Genomic DNA, 23,225 nt, shown 5'->3' on the forward strand with positions numbered 1-23,225 from the left:
AGATATAAAATCACATATCTATGGACAAATCATCTTTGACAAAAGGAGCCAAAAGCACACCACGGAGAAAAGAAAGCCTCTTCAATAAATGGTGCTGGGAAAATTAGAAAGCCACAAGCAAAAGAATGAAACTTGACTACATCTTGTTCCCCTGTACAAAAATTAATTCAAAATGGATCAAAGACCTAAATATAAGAGCTGAAACAATAAATTACATAAAAAAAACATAGGTACTTAACTCATGGACCTTGGTTATAAAGAACAATTCATGAATTTGATTTAAGGCAAGGGAAGTAAAGGCAAAAAATAAATGAATGGGACTATGTCAAACTTAAAAGCTTCTGCACAGCTAAAAAAACTGACAACAAATCAAATAGGCAGCCAACTAAATGAGAGATGATATTTGCAAACAACACCTCTGATAAGGGGTTAATATGCAATATATATAAAGAACTCATAAAGCTCAGCAACAACAAGCAAACAATCCAATTAAAAAATGGGGAGCCTGATTGGGCGGTGGCGCAGGGGATAGAGCATCAGACTGGGATGCGGAAAACCCAGGTTCGAGACCCCGAGGTTGCCAGCTTGAGCGAGGGCTCATCTGGTTTGAGCAAAAAGCTCACCAGCTTGAGCCCAAGCTTGCTGGCTCAAGCAAGGGGTTACTCGGTCTGCTGAAGGCCCATGGTCAAGGCACGTATGAGAAAGCAATCAATGAACAATTAAGGTGTTGCAATGTGCAACGAAAAACTGATTGATGCTTCTCATCTCTCCATTCCTGTCTGTCTGTCCCTGTCTATCCCTCTCTCTGACTCTCTCTCTGTCTCTGTAAAAAAAAAAAAAAAAAAAAAAATGGGGAGAGGACCTGAACAGACACTTCTCCCAAGAGGACATACAAATGGCCAACAGATATATGAAAAGATGCTCATCTTCACTGCCATTTGAGAAATACAAATGAAAGCTACAATGAGATACCACCTCACACCTGTTAGATTAGTTATTATCAACAAGACAGGTAATAGCAAATGTTGGAGAGACTGTGGAGAAAAAGGAACCCTCATTCCCTGCTGATGGGAATGCAAATTAGTACAACTATTATGGAAGAAAGTATGGTGGCTCTTCTAAAAATTAAGGATCGAACTACCATATAACCCAGCAATCCCTCTACTGAATATCTATCAAAAAAATTCAAAAACACTTAAAGACACATGCACCCCTGTTTATTGCAGCTTATTCACAGTGGCAAAGACATGTGTTGGGCAGATAAAATGTATTATGCTCACTTTGTTAAAGATTACGATGCCCACGTGAGGCCGTCGCCCAGGTGATATTAATATGAGTTGAGAATCCTTGTAGCCTGGGGCTTGGTTTTGGGATTAAGCCTTTCCCACCCTTTTTGATGTGGGGTGGTACAATCCAATCATGCCTCAGAGAAGTGACCTTGTATTAGAGACTTCCCTATTTTGTATATTGGATTAAGGGTTTGGATTTCTACACTATAAAATGGGGTCGGAGTGGGAGCTTGTGCTCTTGGTTCCTGGGATGACTAGCATGAGAGAGCGGAGGGAGCAGAACAGAGAGCAGAAAGAGGCCATGTGGCCAGGAGAAGCAGCCAAGATGGCGGAGTGCTGAGTGAGATGCCAGTTTGTGCAGTTTGACGCTGGAGAAGGAAGGAGATGGGGAACTGAGGAGAATAAGTCTGGTGAGCTAGAAACCTTTGATTCTAGGAAACTCGGATAAATCAGTAGCTTTGTGAGCACTGAATGTGATTGGGTTTTGGAGCCCAGTGTGTGTTTTTACTTGCCCGCCGGGTGCAAGCTAGAATTAAAGACTATGGCCCATCAGTTTTTGGCTCCGTTGTTTCTTTACCGACTGTCCGAATCCAATGCGAACCTGCATGTGAATGGCCCCGATGGCGGCTCCTGGCTTTACAACATGGAAACAACCAAAGTGTCCCTAGATAGCAGATTGGATAAAGATATGGTACATATATACTATGGAATACTAAACTATAAGAAATGATGACATAATGTCATTTATGACAACATGGATGAACCTTGAGAACATTATACTGAGTGAAATGAGTAAATCAGAGAAAGCTAAAAACTGTATGATAGTTTATATCCCACATAGGTGGGATATAAAACTGAGACTTATGGACATAGATAAAGTGAAGTGGTTACCAGAGGAAGGGGATGTGGGGGAGGGGAACATGAAGGACGGGGGAGGGGGAAGGGTGTAAAGAAGGACAAATATAAGGTGATGGAAAATGACTTGACTTTGGATGATGAGTATACAACATAATCAACAGTTCAAATGCTATAGAAATGTTCACCTGAAACCTATGCAGTCTTATGGATTAATGTCCCCCTTTTAAATTTGTTGGGCAGATAAAATGTATTATGCTCACTTTGTTAAAGAGGCCGTTGACCAGGTGGTATTAATGTGTGTTGGGGTGGGCTAAAGGCAGGAAGAATCCTTGTAGCCTGGGGCTTGGTTTTGGGATTAAGCCTTTCCTACCCTTTTTGGTGTAAGGTGGTACAATCCTATCATGCCTCAGAGAAGTGACTTTGTATTAGAGACTTCCCTATTATGTATATTGGATTAAGGGTTTGGATTTCTACACTATAAAATGGGAACGGAGCGGGAGTTTGCTCTTGGTTCCTGAGGTTAGCATGAGAGAGCAGAGAGAGTAGAGCCAGCAGTGGGAGGAGGCCACGTGGAGGAGGCCAGGAAAAGCAGCCAAGATGGCGGAGTGCTGAGTGAAATGCCAGTTTGTGTAGAGTTTGTATCTGGGATAAGGAAGGAGATGGGGAACTGAGGAGAATAAGGCTGGTGAGCTAGAAACCTTTGATTCTAGGAAACTCGGATAAGTCAGTGGCTTTGTGAGCACTGAATGTGACTGGGTTTTGAAGCCCAGTGTGTATTTTTACTTGCCCGCCGGGTGCAAGCTAGGATTAAAGGCTATGGCCCACCAGTTTTTGGCTCCATGGTTTCTTTACCGACTGTCCGAATCCAATGCGAACCTGCATGGGCCGGGCGGCAGCTGTGTTGGTAGCCCTGGCCCTGGCTTCTGGCTTTACAAAATTTAATTTCATAAATTAAATAAATTTTTTTTTTAATCAGCCACATTATAAATAAAATATCTTACATAGTTATTGGGGAAGGAAATAGACTTTATCAGGAGTTTCCAACTCTGATTAATTGTGAAAATCACATCATTGGAAGCTTAAAAGAAAATTCAGCTGCCTGTGCTTCCCTCCCTCCCTCCACATCTCTGGCAAGGACTCTACTTTGCAGCCAGGTGAGGAACCTGTTCTGTGCACTGGTTCTCCCACTTCACTGTGCACAGAATCCCTCAGGGTGCTTGTGAAAAACTCACATTCCAGAATCCACCCTTGAAATTCCTCTGGGAGATCACCTAGCTCTAATCGTGGCTGAAGGATCTCAGGCGTTGGCCTTTTTTCTCCCAGATGCTTTGTTTGTTCAGAGGGGTTTTTTTTTTTTCTATAGGGCTTTAGGCTTTAAATCCAGAAGACTCGTTACATTTTCTGTTTTGTATTCTGAGCCCTAAATGGTCTTGCTTGAATGGTAAAGGACTAGGATGGGAAAATATTTGTCATAAAAATCAGCTCATACTTTAAAAATAGCATTTTTTCTAATGTTGTTTATTGGATAATGTATCTGTTGGGCAGATAAAATATATTATGCTCACTTTGTTAAAGATGGCGCTGCCCACATGGAAGTTGTCTCCCAGGTGATATTAATGTGTGTTGGGGGCGGGCTGTGGGCAGGCAGGATCCTTGTAGCCTGGGGCTTGGTTTTAGGACTAAGCCTTTCCCACCCTTTTTGATGTGGGGTGGTACAATCCCATCATGCCCCAGATAAGTAACTTTGTATGATATTAGACACTTCCCTATTTTGTATATTGGATTAAAGGTTTGGATTTCTACACTATAAAATAGGGGCAGAACGGGAGTTTGCTCTCTTAGTTCCTGAGATTAGCATTAAAGAGGAGAGAGCAGAGAGGAGAGCAGAGAAAGGCCATGTGGAGGAGGCCAGGAGAAGTAGCCAGGTTGGCTGAGTGTTGAGTGAGAAGCCAGTTTGTGCAGAGTTTGTGCAGGGAGAAGGAAGGAGATGGGGAACAGAGGTGAATAAAGTCTGGTGAGCTAGAAATCTTTGATTCTAGGAAACTTGGATAAGTCAGTAGCTTTGTGAGCACTGAATGAGTGGGTTTTGGAGCCCAGTGTGTGTTTTTACTTGCCCGCCAGGTACAAGCTAGAATTAAAGATGATGGCCCACCAGTTTTTGGCTCCGTTGTTTCTTTGCCGACTGTCCCAATCCAATGCGAACCTGCATGGGCCAGGCTGCTGTGATGGTGGCCCTGGCCACTGGCTTTATAGTATCCACTTTTCAATTGGTTCATGGTGCATAATCTTAGTTGTCTTGGGCCTCCCCAAGCAATTCTTAGTAGTAAATAACAATAAATCTTTATGACTCCTGTTGGGCAGATAAAATGTATTATGCTCACTTTGTTAAAGATAACACGAGGAGGCCGTCGCCCAGGTGATATTAATGTGTGTTGGGGTGGGCTAAAGGCAGGCAGAATCCTTGTAGCCTGAGGCTTGGTTTTGGGATTAAGCCTTTCCTACCCTTTTTGATGTGGGGTGGTACAATCCAATCATGCCTCAGAAAGTGACTTTGTATTAGAGACTTCCCTATTTTGTATATTGGATTAAGGGTTTTGAATCTACACTATAAAATAGGGGTAGAACGGGAGCTTGCGCTCTTGGTTCCTGAGATTATCATTAGAAGAGAGAGCAGAGGAGAGCAGAAAGAGGCCATGTGGCCAGGAGAGCAGTGCTGAGTGAGATGCCAGTTTGTGCAGTTTGTATCTGGGATAAGGAGATGGGGAACTGAGGAGAATAAGGCTGGTGAGCTAGAAACCTTTGATTCTAGGAAACTCGGATAAATCAGTAGCTTTGTGAGCACTGAATGTGATTGGGTTTTGGAGCCCAGTGTATGTTTTACTTGCCTGCTGGGTGCAAGCTAGAATTAAAGACTATGGCCCATCAGTTTTTGGCTCCATTGTTTCTTTACCGACTGTCCGAATCCAATGCGAACCTGCATGGGCCAGAAGGCTGCTGTGATACCAGCCCTGGCCGTGCCTCCTGGCTTTACAACTCCCCACCAATGAGGCCTTATGAGAAGCAGCTCAATTAGAGATTATAACTTGGAAACTTTTTTGCCCATTAGCTCTTCCTGACTACTGAGTTATTTTATTAAACTCCCTGTTCTGACCCCTAAAATTGGGCTTCTATTAAATTGTTAATAAAATATACATTAAGTTGGGAAGAATTAATACAATAGTTAAATTTCTTCTCTAGCACTTTGGTACCTTTATTCAGGTTTCCTGAATCTCATACATGTAGGAAAGCAATTCCTATGGAATTATAAATAAAGTTCCTACCTTAACCCCCCATATGATTCTATTTTTAGAAGAATGCTATGAATTATTCTATTTGATTAATTTTTAAAACTTATTTACTTAAAGTAATTAAACCACATCTCTTTTTTGCCCTGTCACAAATGTAATTGAGACCACACTTTGGGAAGAGTAACCTGAAGAATAGAATCAGAGTCTGGTTGAATGGTCCTTCCAAGAAGGGATAAGTTGCTTCCAAGACTGTCAGCCTGAGGCCCTGGCTGGTTGGCTCAGTGGTAGAGCGTTGGCCTGACGTGCAGAAGTCCCGGGTTCGATTTCCGGCCAGGGTATACAGGAGAAGCGCCCATCTGCTTCTTCACCCCCCCCTCCTTCCTCTCTGTCTCTCTCTTCCCCTCCCGCAGCCGAGGCTCCATTGGAGCAAAGATGGCCCGGGCGCTGGGGATGGCTCCTTGGCCTCTGCCCCAGGTGCTAGAGTGGCTCTGGTCGCAACAGAGTGATGCCCCGGAGGGGCAGAGCATCGCCCCCTGGTGGGCAGAGCGTTGTCCCCTGGTGGGCGTGCCGGGTGGATCCCGGTTGGGCGCATGCGGGAGTCTGTCTGGCTGTCTCTCCCTGTTTCCAGCTTCAGAAAAATACAAAAAAAATAAATAATAATAATAAAAAAAAGATGGAAACAAAAATGACAAATTTCTGCCTGACCTGTGGTGGCGCAGTGGATAAAGTGTCAACCTGGAAATGCTGAGGTTGCCGGTTCAAAACCCTGGGCTTGCCTGGTCAAGGCACATATGGGAGTTGATGCTTTCTGCTCCTCCCCCTTCTCTCTCTCTCTCTCTCCCCTCTCTATAATGAATAAATAAAATCTTTATAAAAAAAAAAAGAAAAAAAAAAGACTGTCAGCCTGCACAGGGCTCTTACTTGGAATGGTGTTTCACCATCTCTCTGAGCCATGATACAGTGAAGGGCCAACTCCCTGAAAGGGTGTGGACAAGGACACAACAAAAGAATCTTAGGCTTGGAGTCAAAAGACATAGATTCCTATCTCTTCATTTGTCTAGCAGTTCCCTTCGGTACCTGAAGTGCAGGCAGGGGACCCAGGCTGAGCTCAGCCCCAGGGCAGCCCCAGGACCAACTCTAATCCTTTTTCAGGGTTTTTCTGTCAGAGCTGTGGAGGAAGGCCTTTCCCTTCTTAGTAAGGAAGAGTCAGCACTGCATATAAACCCAGAGATGCTAGTGGCCGCATCTCCTCCCACGTGGAGAAGGTTTAGAGCAGTGCTTTTCCATCGCTAGTCTGCCAGAAATTTCCTGCCAGTTCGTGATTTACTTTTTCGTGGACCCGCATGAAACTTCTAGTGGGCCGCCACCAGGTCCACGGATCGCAGTTGAAAACCACTGATTTAGAGAGTGACAAAGAGTTGACAACTACTGTTGTCAAGTTCTTAGTCTCTGCCTCAAGTTTTCCAGAGCTACTGTTTCCTAAGACTCTTCTTCTGATCTTGTGAGTTAATCCAATAGCCTTCCAACAAATCCAGCTGCTTATTTTGACTAAGATAATTTGAGATGGGTGGTCTCCACTGGGATCAAAACAGGCCTGGCTTATTTTAGACCACAGGGAGAATTGCATAAAGGGATCTGTGTGAAGTTCCCACATGGTACAGAGCAATGCTCAGTAAATCTACTGAACACAGTTGAACCAAGCATGATAATTTAGAATTTCATCCTTTTAAAGGTATAAAATAGAAATGTCTGAAATACTCCTAAATTTAAAGATGCTCCAAAATATGGGAAATTGGTAAAACTTTCAGTTTATCATGAAAATAACTTTCAGTTAGCTTTAAGAGTTGACAATTATTGTAGGCTGTTATTTACTACAGTTTATATTAAATAACAGTTTAATACAGTGTGTCCGTAAAGTCATGGTGCACTTTTGACCGGTCACAGGAAAGCAACAAAAGACAATAGAAATGTGAACTCTGCACCAAATAAAAGGAAAACCTTCCCAGTTTCTGTAGGATGATGTGGCAGCATGTGCTCATGCGCAGATGATGATGTAACACCGTGTATACAGCGGAGCAGCCCATGGCCATGCCAGTCGAGATGTGGATGGTACAGAGGAAAGTTCAGTGTGTTTTGTGGCTCTCTAAATTTGAACCCATGACCAAAGTGCAACGTGAATATCAGTGCATTTATAACGAAGTGCCACCACATAGGAATAACATTACTCGATGGGATAAGCAGTTGAAGGAAACTGGCAGTTTGGTGGAGAAACCCCGTTCTGGTAGGCCATCAGTCAGTGACGAGTCTGTAGAGGCTATACAGGATAGCTACCTAAGGAGTCCTAAAAAATCTGTGCGTGAGCCCACATCAAACTGCACTGAATAGATATGAAACTGGGAGAGTTTTTCTTTTATTTGTTGCAGATTTCACATTTCAATTGTCTTTTGTTGCTTTCCTGTGACCAGTCAAAAGTGCACCATGACTTTACGGACACACTATAGAGCTATGAATACGGCTTTAATTCTATTCTGTGTGAAATGTTTCTACTTCTAACTGTGCTTCAATTTTGCTCATTTTATTTAAATTCATTATTTCATTACAAATTACATGTTTTTTTTCTGCTCATGCTTCATTTGACATCACACTAATTTACATCCAGTTATCCAATTAAGTCATCAACTAGATTGCTAGTGATGACTTCTATAGCGTCGTTCTGTTCTGCAAAAATAATGACAATATATCACAATATATTTGGGGGTTTTATTTTTTAGCTTTGAAAAGAAACACATTTCCTTTATTGTTCAACAATACTGGACACAGAGTATTCTGTTTCTTCCAGAATTTTTTCCTTCAGCACAACAGAGTCAATGTTAACTACTAGTGAGATTCTGATTTCTAGTCACCATGACCAGAAAAAAATGATCTGGCAAACAGGAAAATCATACCCAATTAATCTATAGTCATAATCTCTAAAGTTAATGTAGGATTGACCTTTAATAAGCTACTCTGAAAAATGTATGTTCAATGTCCCTTTTCAACTTCAAGTTCCGACTATAAGGTACTATAGGTGGTGATCTAATGGGAAGTCAAGGATTGGTTCTACCACTCTGCAGTGTCAGAGAGATCAACAGTGAAGTACGGGGCACAAAGTATGACTTCACCTAGGGAATTCTTTGTGTCCATAGACAAAGGCATAGGGACTACTTTAATGCTTTCAGGAATAACCCTCAGGTTTCTTTCCCCACTCAAAGACTAACCTTAGAAAGTTTCCACTTTACTAATAGATTCTGTGCCACAGTTTACTAATTATTCAGTTGTTTAGAACTCTGAATGGTTTTGAACAGACACAATGGGACATTATTTGACTGTAAAAAAGAATAAAGTAACGATAGCTGTTACATGTGCATGCACATTGAAAACATAACGTTAAGTGAAAGAAGCCAACTACAAAAGATGACATTCCATTTACATAGTGTCCAGAATAGAGAAGTTTCAGAGACAGAGACTAGATGAATGATTTCCAGGGGCTGGAGGAAAAGGGCAGTACCCATTAGCAGTATGGTGTTTCTTTGTGAAACGAAGAAAAAGTTGTAAAATTAGGAGTAATGACTGCACAACTTCGTGATTATACTAATAACACTGAATTCTACATTTGACGGAATGTAAATTTTATTCCAACACAGCTTTTATTTTAAAAAAAGGTGTATCACCATGAACTTACCACATGACCCAGTAATTCTATTTCCATGGTTTTATATGAGAAGTTAAAACTTAAGTTTACACAAAAACTTATACATGAATGTTTATAGAATCAGTACTCTGATAATGCAAGTAATCACTGGCTGATGTTTTCATGATTTGCTAGTAAGAAATATGTGATGGATAGGAAGTTCTCTAAGGATGTTATACAGGCTCTGGCTGGTTGGCTCAGTGGTAAAGCATCAGCTTGGTGTGTGGATGTCTTGGGTTCAATTCCCAGTCAGGGTACACTGGGGAAGTGACCATCTGCTTCTCCACCCCTCTCCCTCCCTTTCTATCTCTCTTTATCTCTCTATTCTCCTCCCACAGCCATGGTTCAATTGGTCTGAGGGCATTAGCTGGGGCACTGAGGAGTTCCATGGAGCCTCCACCTCAGGTGTTAAAAACAGCTCCGTTGTGAGCATGGTCCCAGATGGGCAGAGCATCAGCTCCACATGGGGGCTGTCGGGTGGATCCTGGTCTAGGCGCAGGCAGTAGTCTTTCTGTCTATCTCACCTCTTTTCACTTGGAAATAAGAAATTAAAAGAGAGAGAGAGAGAGAGAAGTTATACAGATGGCCAATAAACACATAAAAAGATGTCCAACAGCATCAGCCATCAGAGAAATGCAAAGCAAAAACATAAAACCACAATGAGATACCTCTTCATATTCACTAGGATGACTATAATGGACAATAACAAGTATTTACAAGGATGTGGAGAAATGGGAGCCTTCATATATTGTTGGTAGGAATGTAAAACGAGGCAGTCACTTCAAAAACAGTCTGGCAGTTCCTCCCATTGTTAAACATAGAGCTAGCATATGAACCAGCATTTCCACTTCTACTCTGTATCCAAGAGGAATGGAAACATATCTACACAAAACTCACATACGAATGCTCACAGCAACACCATTTGAAACAGCCAAAAGGTGGAAACAATCCAAATGTCTATCAAAAATGGATAGCCTGACCAGGCAGTGGCGCAGTGGATAGAGCATCGGACTGGGATGCAAAGACCCAGGTTCGAGACCCCGAGGTCTCCAGCTTGAGCGAGAACTCATCTGGTTTGAGCAAAAATTCACCAGCTTGGACCCAAGGTCGCTGGCTCAAGCAAGGGGTTACTCGGTCTGCTGAAGGCCCGCAGTCAAGGCACATATGAGAAAGCAATCAATGAACAACTAAGGTGTCGCAATGCGCAATGAAAAACTAATGATTGATGCTTCTCATCTCTCCGTTCCTGTCTGTCTGTTCCTGTCTATCCCTCACTCTGACTCCCTCTCTGTCTCTGTAAAAAAAAAAAAAGGATAAATAAAACGAGGTATTTCTGTACAATAGAATATTAACAGCCATAAAAAGAAACCAAGTACTGATGCATGCTATACCATGAACGAACCTTGAAATACTATGCTAACTGAAAGAAGCCAGATACAAAAGGCAACGTATAATATGATTCCATTCATATGAAATATCCAGAATAGAAAGTATGACAACTAAATTAAATGTGGGATCCTTGATTGGAGCATGTAATGCAAAAAGGATATCAGTCTAAAAACTAATAAAATCCTAATAAAGTCAATAGTTTTGTACCAATGTTAATTTCTTAGTTTTCATAACTGTACCATAGTTATATAAGATAGTAGCATTATGTGTTCTTATAGAACTGTCTGTACTACTTATGCAATTTTTTCTGCAACTCTAAGTTTATTTCACAATAAAAAATTAATAAAACATATCACTACCAATATTCTGTGCTATCACAGTCTTGGTGAGGGTCAAATTTTATTTTATTCAAAGTATATAAGGAAAAGAAGAAGTTGAAAGAGACAAAAGAAGAGGAAAGAGAAATGATTAAATAGCACATGTCCATTTTTTAAAAAAATATTTTTTTTATCCATTTTTATTAGAGATAGAGAGAGAAGAAAGAGATAGAGAGAACAGGGGGAGGAGCAGGAAGCATCAACTCCCATATGTGCCTTGACCAGGCAACCTCAGCATTTCCAGGTCGACGCTTTATCCACTGCGCCACCACAGGTCAGGCCGCACATGTCCATTTTTCATGAGAAAGGTATTGTGAGTTGGAATATTGTTGAGTATTATGACTGGTGAGAGAACATGAAGACAGTGCTTAGCTCTGTCTGTACTCATCCCGAGTCTAGCAGGAAGGGAAATGTGGAAGCTTTAAGTCTGATGTGTCTGCACACCCAGAACAAGATCTTTTCATGAGCCCAGGACAGATCACTATGAAGAGGACCAGACAACTGTTCCAAGTTTGGAGAAAGCAGAAATTTAAATGTGAGACAGAGAGGAACTCGGTATTGGCAGCAGAAGCTGGAACAAGATGAACCCAGGAAAGCCATTTATAAAGCGTCACGAGGCAGTGGAACTTATGAGTGTAAGGAGAGCTTTGGGGTAAAGAGGAGAAGCACAGCCTGACCAGGCAATGGCACAGTGGATAGAACATTGACTTGGGATGCAGAGGACCCAGGTTCGAAACCCCAAGGTTGCCGGCTTGGACATGGGCTCATTCAGCTTGAGTGCAGGCTCACCAGCTTGAGTGCAAGATCATAGACATGACCCCATGGTCACTGGCTTGAGCCCAAAGGTCACTGGCTTGAGCAAGGAGTCACTCACTCTGCTCTAGCCCCCTGGTCAAGGCACATATGAGAAAGCAATTAATGAACAACTAAGGAGACTAAGGAGCCACAATGAAGAATTGATGCTTCTCATTTCACTTCCTTCCTGTCTGTCTGTTCCTATCTGTCCCTCTCTCTAACTCTCTTTGTCTCTGTTAAAAAAAAAAAAAAAAAAAGGAGAAGCACAAACATCGTAGAAGCAGAAGCCTGGAAAAATTGTCATGAGAATGTTGGATTCCTCAGAGCAGGGAGCAAAGGAATCCTGGTGCTGAGCTAGCAGAGATGCTGGGATCCAAAGTCCTACCTAACGCCTCTCAAAGGATCCAAATAGACTTTTCCATCAGCTTAGAAGGTTCTTAAGATCAGAAAACCTTGTTGGTAGGCAAGATATCCTTTCATATCAGCCCCACAAAACACAATAAGCACCTTGGGAAGCTGTCCGCCCAAGGTCTATGTCGTTTCTGACACTGTACCAGGGGACTTTGCTTGCTTCAGGCTTTCCTTAGCCTGGGGCAGCTTTTGAAATAAGCCTTTGACTGTAGAGCTCATCAACTTCCACATGGAAACACGTGAGGGAGTTTGTGCAGTAGTTCATCTCTCTGAAGGCCGATGCTTGCTGAGGGACTGAGCGCCCCGGAACCTTGCTGCCCACAGCTGTCAGCACCCCTGAAACTTCGGAACTTTCCTCATCAACACACAGGAGTTTTCACCAGTTATTGTAGCCTTCAGCTTCCTATCCCATCTTGTGCAGACCTGGGAAAGAATGGAGGTAAACTGAGGCCCATGCCTTCAAGCCGGAAGTCACAATCTACAAGCGATAACAAATATCTACGCTTTCTATGATAAATTCCATAGAGGCAATTGATTCTCGCAGAATGTTTTCTTGATTTTTGCCAAATTTTTGAATTCATAGTCAACTATTTGCCGAATAGGATTGCATCCTAGCCTGCTCTTTTCCAATAAATTTATTTCATTGGATCTGATATGTGATCTACTGTGAAATTATTGAAATTAGGCATGTAACGTGGGGCTTCTTTCAGCTTCAGTACTACATTTGCTGGGACTTCGCTTGCTCATTGATGACATAAATAAGCAGCTTCTTTGCTGTATAATAGCTTCTGAAGAGGAGAAGAATATCTCCTCCTTTTCTTTTTTTTTGTGTTATTCACAATGGAACAGCCACAGACATGACTCATTGTTTAATCTTCGTCATTAACATTCACTATCTTAAATCTAGACCAGAGATCAGCAAAACATGGCCTGTATATTTTGTATAGCCCAAGCTAGGAATGGTTTTTACATTTTTAAATGGTTGAAAATATTCAAAAGAAGAATAATATTTCATGATATGTTAAAAATTATGCGAAAGTCAAATTTGGGTGTGTGTATGGTTTAGAAAGACCTAGTGGGGTCGCTGCTCTGCGATTGTCCAGGGCGGCGTTTGCACTACAGTGGCAGAGGTCAGAGGTCAGTAGTTGCAACAGGGACTCCAGTTTCGGTTGGTGCTCCCATCCTTATTCCACCTGTCACTCCAGAGTGGGCTGAAATAGTAACATGTTACATACAGTTCTAGTTGGGAGCCTAGATGTTGCTCCCTCTACTCCCCTTGGAACACTCTAGAAATGTGTCAGCTCTCATCCCTTGGATCCAAGAAGTTAGAAACAAGTGACTCCTCTTTGCCCCTTGGGCAAGCTGTTCACGTAGTTCTCTCTACACACGTACATGCCTTCCAATGTTATTGGCATGGTCCTTTAAGAAGAATACCAGTTTTTCAAAGGTGAGGATTAGAACATTGAATTTTTTATTGTTAGAAGAAATACATCACACTTACATATTCTAGATTATGAACCAAAGATATTCCCATATTTTTAAATGACAGTTTTCAAACTTGCAGCATAAACAACTGGCTTACCCCATACACAGTGTGACCAAAACTTACAGAATAAACGGAAGAGTGAGAATGCTTGTAAGAGTTGTGATATTGACAATATTCCTTCCATCCTGAAATATTACTGCATTAGGAACTGCAAAGAAGGCTTTAACAAAATGAACTCCTACCTAAATCAATTAGTAAATGCTTTCCGTCCCTACTCACTTATTCACTTCGCTGTTCATGTTGGTATGTGAAATTTTTGCTTCCATTAAAATGAGTCAGCAGGTTGGGAATGTTTTTTTCAGCAGAACTGAAAATAAAATGCCAACAAATTGAACATGTATGTACTTGCATCATAAAAAAAAAAACACTTGTGCCTGACCTGTGGTGGCTCAATGGGTAAAAGCATCAACTTGGAACACTGAGGTTGCCGGTTCAAAAAAAAACCCCGGGCTTCCCTGGTCAAGGCACATATGGGAGTTGATGCTTTCTGCTCCTCCCTCCCTTCTCTAGGAAGAATAAATATAATCAAGATGGCTATATTACCCAAAGCAATATACAAATTTAATGCAATTCCCATCAAACTTCCAATGACATTTTTTAAAGAAATAGAGCAAAAAATCATCAGATTTATATGGAACTATAAAAAACCCCGAATAGCCAAAGCAATCCTAAAGAAAAAGAATGAAGCTGGGGGCATTTCAATACCTGACTTCAAACTCTATTATAGGGCCATGACAATCAAAACAGCATGGTATTGGCAGAAAAATAGACACTCAGACCAATGGAACAGAATAGAAAGTCCAGAAATAAAACCACATATATATAGTCAAATAATTTTTGATAAAGGGGCCAACAACACACAATGGAGAAAAGAAAGCCTCTTCAATAAATGGTGCTGGGAAAACTGGAAAGCCACATGCAAAAGAATGAAACTGGACTACAGTCTCTCCCCCTGTACAAAAATTAACTCAAAATGGATCAAAGATCTAAACATAAGACCTGAAACAATTAAGTACATAGAAGAAGACATAGGTACTCAACTCAGGGACCTGGGTTTTAAAGAGCATTTTATGAATTTGACTCCAATGGCAAGAGAAGTGAAGGCAAAAATTAATGAATGGGACTACATCAGACTAAGAAGTTTTTGCTCAGCAAGAGAAACTGATAACAAAATAAACAGAAAGCCAACTAAATGGGAAATGATTTTTTCAAACGACAGCTCAGATAAGGGCCTAATATCCAAAATATACAAAGAACTCATAAAACTCAACAACAAACAAACAAACAATCCAATTAAAAAATGGGAAGAGGATATGAATAGACACTTCTCCCAGGAAGAAATACAAATGGCCAACAGATATATGAAAAGATGCTCATCTTCTTTAGCTATTAGAGAAATGCAAATCAAAACGGCAATGAGATACCACCTCACACCTGTTCGATTAGCTGTTATTAGCAAGTCAGGTAACAGCAAATGTTGGAGAGGCTGTGGAGAAAAAGGAACCCTCATACACTGTTGGTGGGAATGTAAAGTAGTACAACCATTATGGAAGAAAGTATGGTGGTTCCTCAAAAAACTGAAAATAGAACTACCTTATGACCCAGCAATCCCTCTACTGGGTATATATCCCAAAAACTCAGAAACATTGATACGTAAAGACACATGCAGCCCCATGTTTATTGCAGCATTGTTCACAGTGGCCAGGACATGGAAACAACCAAAAAGCCCATCAATAGAAGACTGGATAAAGAAGATGTGGCACATATACACTATGGAATACTACTCAGCCATAAGAAATGATGACATCGGAACATTTACAGCAAAATGGTGGGATCTTGATAACATGATACGAAGCGAAATAAGTAAATCAGAAAAAAACAGGAACTGTATTATTCCATACATAGGTGGGACATAATAGTGAAACTAAGAGACATTTATAAGAGTGTGGTGGTTACGGGGGGGAGGGGGGAATGGGAGAGGGATAGGGGGTGGGGAGGGGCACAAAGAAAACAAGATAGAAGGTGACAGAGGACAATCTGACTTTGGGTGGTGGGTATGCAACATAATTGAACGACAAGATAACCTGGACTTGTTATCTTTGAATATATGTATCCTGATTTATTGATGTCACCCCATTAAAAAAATAAAATTATAAAAAAAAACAAACAAAAAAACAAACAAAAAAAACCACTTGTGTCTAACAAGAGTTGTGAAATTATACAGTATGCAAAACTTTAAAAAGCTATTCTAATAGGAAGCAATTGTTTTAATTCATTTGTCATATTATAAATCTGGTAATATTGACTTAGGGTAGTAGATTGACACAAAATACAAACTTCCTGAAAAAATGATGGAGATATGAAGATTTCTTTAACTAATAATACACAGTGTTCTTTGTAAGTATGTTTGGAGAAAAATCATCTGTAGGGTTCTATAACATTTTTCCTGCCTAAAGAAACTATTCTCAAACTTAATCCTGATTATCCATTCTATTCCTTAATTTACCTGAACACAGACATCTTTCTTCATATCAGAATTTGGCTGAGATGGCTGACCTGTGGTGGTGTAAATAAAGAATCAACTTGGAATGCTGAGGTTGCTGGTTCAAATCCCTGGGCTTGCCTGGTCAAGGCACATATGAGAGTTGATGCTTCCTGCTCCTCCCCTTCTCTCTCTCTCTCTCCTCTCTGAAATGAATAAAGTCTTAAAAAAAAAGAATTTGGTTGAGAAAGCATTAGCTTAACCTAGCCATGTCCTAATGATAGGGGCTTTTTTATTTGTGGGTTTTTTTTCTTACAGATAGAAATTCCCTAAGTAGTACAACAAAGTGAGGTTGAATTGTTAAGATTAATTTGTTGTTTTAGGCCAATGCCTATTTGACTAAGTCATGACAATAAAGCTAATGCACATAGCACATGACAATATTCTAAGTACCTTCCATATATCAACTTATTTAACCTTCACAATAACCTATAAAGCAGTTAACATTGCATGCTCCTTACATAGAAGAGAAAATGCAGCACAAACAGGTTACATATCTAAGTAAATGGCAAAGCCAGGATTTAAACCCAGAGAGTCTGGTTCCATAGTCCATGCTGAGAATAATGTTCAAACTTGGAGTTTTTCATAGACAAGCCATTCTGCACAAGTGAAAGGAACAGCTTAAATGGTTTTAAAGACTATATTAACTTTTTTAGTTTAATGCTTTAAAAAATTGTTTCATAATTTATTTCAAATACTTCTAACAAGAAAAACTATTCCAATGTCCTGAACTATGTTTCCAGACAAGACCTTACTGGGAAGGGGCATTTGTGTTTACTAGCTTTCTTCATACATGTTCATCTGGTGAACTTTAAAAACAACTTGTTCTCTTCAATAGGTTTAATGGGTTCATGAAAATGTATTCATAATGTCAAGTTGCTTAGCAAACCCTTTATTTAAGATAGTGATTTTGCAGTTATATCTTGAGCCCTGCCCAGGTTGAATAATCAGAAATTTCATATCAGTTGAGTCCAAAGGAAGGAGCATAAATTCTATATATTAAAAAAGCAGGCATCTGAGCATTTTACTAACCAGACTTTTTTCCTTGTTAGCTTCTAAGAACTAGGAAATAGACTAGGCATTTAAAAAAAAAATCATTAAAAAACTCTCTTTCCTATTGAATAGGATAGAGTTCCTTAAATAAGTTCCTATAGACCCAACTAAAATTTTGAAAACTGGTAAAAGTTCAGCAACACAAGTCCCTTTTAGCCTTGCCATTTCTTATGATAGGAGGCTAGGTGATCCTGCCACTTACTTTTACTCCACACTAAAAGGAATATCAGATCTTTGAAACTCCCCTGGCTGACATGGAGGCAGGGCTGATGAGGATTTGCTGAGCTTGAGTCTGATGTAACTTCGTGGAGTCAGGAGGTTTGCAATGTGGTTTGGCTATGTCATGAGACAGGAGGAAGGTTTAGAACAATCTCTTCTTTTTCCTCTTTCTTTCTTTCTTTCTTTCTTTCTTTCTTTCTTTCTTTCTTTCTTTCTTTCTTTCTCTTTCTTTTTTTCTTTCTTTCTTTCTTTCTTTCTTTCTTTCTTTCTTTTTTTCTTTCTTCTTTCTTTCTCTTTCTAAAAGGCTTTATTGAAATATAACTCTCTCATTCTATAAAATTCACCCATTCAAAGTGCACAGTTGGATCGGTGTTAGCATAGTGACAGAATTGTGCTGTCTTGTGCTCCATTAAAATCAAATTTAGAATATTTTCATTACCCCCAAAAGAAAGCCCACACCCCTTGGCCATCACCCCACAATGCCCCCGTCTTCTAGTCCCTGGCAACCACTAATCTACTTTCTCTCTCTGTAGATTGCCTATTCTGGACATTTCATATGAATGAATCACACAATATGTGGCCTTTTGTGTCTGTCTTCTTTCAGTTAGCATAGTATTTCAAGGTTTATCTATTTTGTAGCATGCACCAGTGCTTTATTTCTTTTTATGGCTGATAATATTCTATTGTACGGAAATACCACATATTCTTTATCCATTTTTGGTGGATATTTGGGTTGTTTCCACCTTTTGGCTGCTGCAGATAGTGTTGCTATGAATATTGATGTGTGAGTTTTGTGTAGACATATGTTTCCATTTCTCTTGGGTATATACTAGATGTGGAAATGCTGGTTCATATGCTAACTCTATGTTTAACAATTTGAGGAACTGCCAGACAGTGTTTTGAAGTGGCTGCCTTGTTTTACATTCCCACCAGCAAGATAGGAAGGCTCCCATTTCTCCATATCCTTGTCAACACTTGTTATTGTCCAGTTTTTTTTTTTTATATAATTATAGCCATCCTAGTGGGTGAGAAGTGGTATCTTATTGTAGTTTTGTGTTTTTGCTTTCTGATGCTGTTGGACTTCTCTTTATATGCTTCTTGGCCATAATTATTTTAGAGAACTTCCTACCTGTCACATATTTCTTACCTGTACCTTTTCATGGAGAAAGATGTTGCAACACAATATTCTATCTGGTTTTGTTCACCATGTTACCATATGTAACCTCTAGCAAATCATGAAAACATCAGCCAATGATTACTTTATTATCAGAGTATTGATTTTAATAAAGCACAAGACTTCAGTAGTCAAATAGAGAGCTCAAAGTCCATTGCCAATCGACTTCTCTTAGATAGACTTATTAAGCTATCTAAAAAGCTCCTTTTTAACCTTCAAGGCATTATTCTTGAGCCTGTCACTCAACAAGTCCAGTCACACAATATCAGAGGAAGCATTCCAAATAAAGAGATCAATGAAATAGGATGGTCATATCATGTGGCTCAGAGCCGTTCAAATCCCAAGTAGGGGATGTGAGGGCGATCTGGCTGCGACATCTGTCGCCCCTTTGATCGCCAGGGTTGATTCGGCTGATCTGGCTGGCTAGGCAGGTGTCCCCTTCCTCCCTCACTGCTCCATGTGCATCCCTCCCGAAGCTGCGTGCTCGGTCGAAGAGGACGACCTTCCCCGCTAGAGGAGAGGACCGTTCTTCGGTCAAGGGTATACGAGTAGCTGCGCTCCCCTGCTAGAACCTCCAAACAAGTCTCAAATCCCAAGTAGGGTCACTGGCCACCATAATTTGCCTGGGACAATTCTAATTTTAAAAGTGAAAGTCCAAGGAAACTGTTTAGTTCTGGGTAAACCCAGTTGGTTAGTCACCCCAGAGCCATTGTCATTGTCTCAGTGATATAGATGGTAGAATTATAATTGAGAATGCAATCAAGAGCTGAGACTATATCTTTAGGCATGCTGGTAGCATGAATTGAATTCCAGCCCTGCCACTTGTTTCCTGGCTTGTAAATTTTGGCATGATGCCTGACCTCTGGTGGCTCAGTGGATAAAACATTGACCTGGAACGCTGAGGTTGCTGGTTCAAATCCCTGGGCTTGCCTGGTCAAAGCACATACAGGAAGCAACTACTATAAGTTGCTGCTCCTGTTCTCTCTCTCTCTCCCCCCCCCCTTTAAAAAATTAATAAAATAAAAAAAAATTTTGGCATGTTACTTTACCTCTCTGAGCTTTGGAGAAGTTCAGGTGAGATACAGTGGGGTCATATCTAACATGGTTTAAGTTCAGCCACATTAAGAGTGCAATTCATATCTAGTAAATAGTAACCTTGAAAACCCTTCAACTGAAAAACCAAATACAGTTTCAGTGTATAATTTGTTGTGATCAACATTGAAGATAATTTGACTAGATTCTTTAATTCTCCATTAATTACTCTTAATGAATTGTCCACTTTCTCTTATACCTGCCACCAAGAACAATGGCTCTACTTTTTGGATCAAATCCTTACAGTCATTCATAGTCTTTCCAAAGTTTTCAGCTATTACCCCTTGTTGGTTTCCAGCACAACTGTGCTTTCTGGCTCTTCCAAGTGCATGCTCATCCAGTAAACGAGTGTGCCGTTCCCTGCATTATTTGAATTTTCTTCCTCTTTTTGCTAAGGATACATAATAGAATCTTGCAAGGTAAATGTGTGTATGATGTGACTCCCCTGTGAAGTATAAAAACTACCTAGCAGAGGGCTGAGTAAGCCCTCAGGAAAAAGGCCCCTCAGACATGTCCAATAAGAAGTCAAAGTCCCCAAATATTTTTGTGTGTCAGGTGTCAGCTCCCAAGTTTCCCACCCCAAGAGAACAATAGTGTGTTGAAAGTTCAGAATCCAGTTCAGAACTCTGGAAGTGGCCCCATTTTGATGACTTGCCCATAGCAACTGTTTTCGAGGTCTGCCCAGATCTGGCCCACTAGGCCTACCATTTCCTACTCGAATCACAGTTGGCATGCCAGAGGTTAGTGGGGCGCCAGGAAGAACCGTTCACTTCAATCTGGTTGGATCTGGAGTGTCAGGGTCTGCTTGGGGAAGAGCACAGCTCCAGAACTTGAGGTTGGTAATGACCAAAAGCAAGAACATTATATCTCTCCCTTTATCATCCAATAGGAGTAGGTAGGAATAGGGTATGAGGACAAAGGTACCATTTTCTGAGAAAACTAAGGCATTCAGAACTTTACCTTGCATTCAAAGTGGCACCTTGCCAATGCCATGGCTTTAGATCTTTTGTTCTTTTTATTCTCTCCTTAGAATGTTCCCCAGTGATGTTTCTTAATAAAAGGCAAAAACTTTGTCAGCTGAAGTAGAAATCCCTTACAAGTGAAGTAGCAAAAAACTATAAAATTTAAATGTCTGTCAGTCAAGGAGTGGTTGAAAATTATGATATAGTTTTAGATTAGAATACTATGCAGTCATTAAAAGGAACAAGGTGGAGGTATCTGTTCTCATATGGAGCTCCTTCTGAAGCACATTCAGTAAAAACAACAAAAAACAAAACAAAAACAAACAAGGAGGATAACCAGAACAGTAATCCGACCATTTGTAAAAAGGAAAAAGGAGCCATGGAGATAAGTTCATATACAAAGGCTTGTATTTTACAGCATATCTCTAGAAAGATACATTAGAAACTATTAGCAGTGGTTGCCTCTGTGAAGGAGAATCAGGAATAGAGGGAAGATTTGACTTTCATTGCATTTCCTTAGTATTATTTGACTTTTTTTTGTTTTACACATGTGTGTATTAAACATTTTTTTAAAAAGTGAAAGTCCACTCACTAGGAAACTGAAAAGAAACAAAAACAAACCAGTATCTCTCTGGTACTGAAGCAGAGTGGTGACTAATAGAATTCTTATTGGTCTTTTTTTTTTTCTGGCAAAAGAGTTTTACAATCATTGAGTAAAGTAGTCCATATTTGAGTTGGTCTATTCCTTGTGATTCGAGTAGGAAATGATAGGCCTAGTGAAAGAAATATACTAATAATCTTTCAAAGATGAAGCATAAATCAGTTAATGATAGTGCCTGGATTGGAACTTAGAGTGACAATGGCCATGCTCATTGTACAGTAATCCAATTAAGTCTAAGGAAATAAATGTGTAGTAAAGGTTGACGAGAAATAACTTCATAAAAACAGTCTCAAATTTCTATTAAAGATAAGATTAAACCAATTATTTGAAAACCTGTGGGATCCAGAATTTAGTCATAAGAAAACAAATCAGGAGGATACCTGGGTGATCAGAATTGAGATTTAAGTTTCTCTGTGGGGAAGAAAAGTGGCAGTTTATATTGCTCCTTCATTCATTCTACAAGCTTTACTACGTCCTTACTCTGTTGCTGGCAGGCACAGTGCAAGGTGCTAGAGGTACAAATGGAGGTACAGCTGCCATTTTTCCTTGCGTCAAATCCATTTCCCACTTTCCTGGTGCATCATGATTTTCCTCTGGGAAACTACTCATTCCCTACTCTTGGTTCATTTGGTTCCTTCAAGAGAGGTGATCCTTGCATCCTACCCCCAGGATCACCACCCAGAGGGGTACTTTGTATATTCTAAGTTCCTGACCACTGTGCTGTGTGTGCATGGGGCTAAACAACAGCAATCTGGGATCCTGTGGAACCATTAGGAAGACGAAGAGCTCTCTCCAATGGAGGCTGAAGCTGGTACAATGTGAGGGGCCAGTCAGCAACCTGACAAGGAGGCCAACAGAAATAAAAGCAGAGCTAAGAGAGACAGATTCTGGGTGCTGTCCTTTGAATACTGGATCCAGCTATATCAGAAATAGACCTACTGCTTGACTTGCTAAGTGTTAGAAACTAATAACTTTTTCTATCTTCCTTTTCATAAATTAAATTAAATTATTATTATTATTTTTTTTGCTTAAGTCAGTTTGAGTAGTATATTTGTCATTTGAAACCAGAATGCTTCTGACAAATAGAGAAGATAAAAGATTGTTCCTTCCTCTAAGGCAGTGGTCCCCAACCTTTTTTGGGCCACGGACCGGTTTAACGTCAGAAAATATTTTCACGGACCGGCCTTTAGGGTGGGACGGATAAATGCACAAAATAAAATTATGCGACTGGCGTAGAAACTGTGGTATTTTTAAATATAATTGTTGAACTTACAATATTTATCAGGCTAAGTTAAAGGAGGAACAAGCATGTCCTCATTATTCAGGCTGTATTTAAATTTGTTATTCTGACAACGTTTCATGTTATTTATTCTTTCTCTGCGGACCTATACCAAATGGCCCATGGACCGGTACCGGTCCGCGGCCCCGGGGGTTGGAGACCACTGCTTTCAGGGGCTTCGGTGTTTTGGGGAGGAATAAACCTGTAACAGAGTGTTACGTTATGACAGGTGCTGTGACAAGGTATGTACTTGGTGTGGTGGAAACAAGAAAGGCATAGAGAATGTGGTAAGGCATCTTAGAGTTGATCTGAACCAATCTTTTCATTCAAAAGGAGACTTTGAAGCCTGGACTTATCCAAGAGATGCAAAGTAGTTAAGAATGGTTCTGAGCTGTACTCTACCCTGTAGCATGAAAGCAAGTTTCACACAGCATGTTTTCCTTATAACCAGAGATTATACATGTTCATTGTAGAAAATTTAGAAAATATAAGAAAGGTCAATGAATAAAATAAGTCACACATAATGCCCACTCATCAACCAAACATATTTACGGTCACAAT

The 23,225-nt window shown here is 40.3% G+C and overlaps 1 protein-coding gene across 1 annotated transcript in view; it reads left to right on the plus strand.

The window, feature by feature from the left end:
- The first annotated feature begins 5,109 nt into the window (after positions 1-5,109).
- LOC136380890 (uncharacterized) overlaps positions 5,110-23,225 on the plus strand; it is a 105,461-nt gene continuing 87,345 nt past the window's right edge. Inside the window, exon 1 of the mRNA XM_066349114.1 lies at positions 5,110-5,143. The gene's annotated coding sequence lies outside the window, so the exon portion shown is untranslated. The remainder of the gene's footprint in view (positions 5,144-23,225) is intronic.

Source organism: Saccopteryx leptura, chromosome 9, assembly GCF_036850995.1.
Source record: "Saccopteryx leptura isolate mSacLep1 chromosome 9, mSacLep1_pri_phased_curated, whole genome shotgun sequence".
Taxonomy (NCBI): Eukaryota; Metazoa; Chordata; class Mammalia; order Chiroptera; family Emballonuridae; genus Saccopteryx; species Saccopteryx leptura.